Below are 1,797 nucleotides of genomic sequence, written 5' to 3' on the forward strand. Positions count from 1 at the left end.
GTGATGATGTGCACAAGGCTTTCTAGCATGACTGGACTGTGGCCACAAACTATGATCACTGCAAGCTTCTTGATGCAGGTCTTTCAGTTGCTCAGATGAGATTTTTTTTCCCTCCTCATTACTCCACCCAGGACCATTTTTTATGATTCTCAGAATTCCTTGTCCTGTCTTTTAACTGTGAGCACACACCCAAGAGCCTCGGTTGGGAACTGGGTTTGAGATTTTGTCCTACCCAACCCTGCACTTTTTCTTCTTCCCGCCCACCTCCTTTACTTCTCAAGCCTTGCTATTCCCTACACGTAAGAGCTCGAAACCTTAAGAGTATGAGAAAGCAACAGAGCAGCAGGAGTGGTGCCAAGAACTGGGGGGAGGCTGCCAAGCTGTTCCCCAGGCCCCATAAGCAGTGACCAACTACATGCATAAATTGGACTTAACTGCCCATGGGGCCTAAAATGCTTGATATTCCTTTTTGCTTCTTTCTGATCATTCTTTCTCTCACTTAAAGCAGCCTCCTCCCAAACCCATAAACCATTCAAATCCAACCCATCCCTGAAGAAATAGATGGGATTCAACTTCTTTGAGGAAGCCTCCCCTGACCATTTTAGTCCAGTTATCTCCCAACACACACAAAACAGATACTGTACTTACAATCTGTACCATGAAGCATAACCGCATACACACTTATACCACTAAACAAATCTTCCATGTTTATATATTTGATTTTCCAAAGGTAGGACCCCATGTCTCACATGTCCCTTAAACCCCTTACTCTCAGTGGTCTAATAATTGTTGAACAGTGACTGAATCCGTGTGTTTTTAAAATTTTGTTTGGGCTAAAGCAGGAGGAGACAGAAACATGTTCAAATGAAAAAGACTGAATGGACACATGGGTAAAAAATAAATTCTCAATGGATCAAAATGGGGAGAAAGTTGTAGAAGAATGGCATTCAAGTAACATCTGTTTAACTGATTTGCTGCAAGGTTGGAAAGAGACATACGGAAGAGATGGCAACTGGAAAAATTTGGAAAAGGGCATTTTCAGCTTGAGGCAGAAGACAGCAGGAGAAAGATGGGGCAACCAAAGAAATTCGGCTAAAACCCAGAGACAGGTCACTGGATACGTGAAAGTAAAGAGAGTTATTGGGATGACATGGGTAGAGACGTAGTTTTGTTGGTGAGTGAGTGAATCGGTAGGGGGTGGTATGAAGTGGAGGGTGGATGGATAAAATGACAGAGGATAGTTAGGCACGCGGGTTAGCTGATTAGGCGGTGAGTGGATAGATGGGTGGCAGGTTAGTGGGTGGTTAGGTGTTTAGCTGGGAGGGAATAGGTGTGGGGCATATTATTTAAGATCCGGCCCCTCCCTCACCTTGACCCGGAAGCGGATGAGTGCTAGCCTCACGCAGTGGCTCAGGCAGGCCGGTGGCAGGAACCAGGCCCGTGGAGGAGGGGTGCCCTTGTTGCCCACGTGTCCCACGATCAGTTGCGCTGTCTGCCGCTCGGCCTGGCACCGACGGCCCCACTCGGCCAGCCGGTCCTTTCCCAGGCCCCCGGGGAACATGACCACCAGCTCCAGGCCGTCGCCGCCGGGATAGGCACAAGCCTGGCAAAGCGCTGACAAGTAGCCCAGCATGGCGTTCCATTGGCCACCACACACCCAATCCGTCTGGTAGCCACCATAAAGCCGCGGAAGCGCCGAGCCCGCGTCTACAAGCACCCGGGCCCCGGGCAGCGGAGGGGGCGGCGGCGGCGGCGGCGGCGGCGGGGGGAGGCCCGGGGGGGCCTGGCCGGGGGGGG

At 50.9% G+C, this 1,797-nt stretch overlaps 1 pseudogene; it reads right to left on the reverse strand.

The window, feature by feature from the left end:
• Positions 1-1,316: 1,316 nt before the first annotated feature.
• LOC144226854 (constitutive coactivator of PPAR-gamma-like protein 2 pseudogene) overlaps positions 1,317-1,797 on the reverse strand; it is a 626-nt pseudogene continuing 145 nt past the window's right edge.

This window comes from Crocuta crocuta, unplaced genomic scaffold (assembly GCF_008692635.1).
Source record: "Crocuta crocuta isolate KB4526 unplaced genomic scaffold, BGI_CrCroc_1.0 scaffold1067, whole genome shotgun sequence".
NCBI lineage: Eukaryota > Metazoa > Chordata > Mammalia > Carnivora > Hyaenidae > Crocuta > Crocuta crocuta.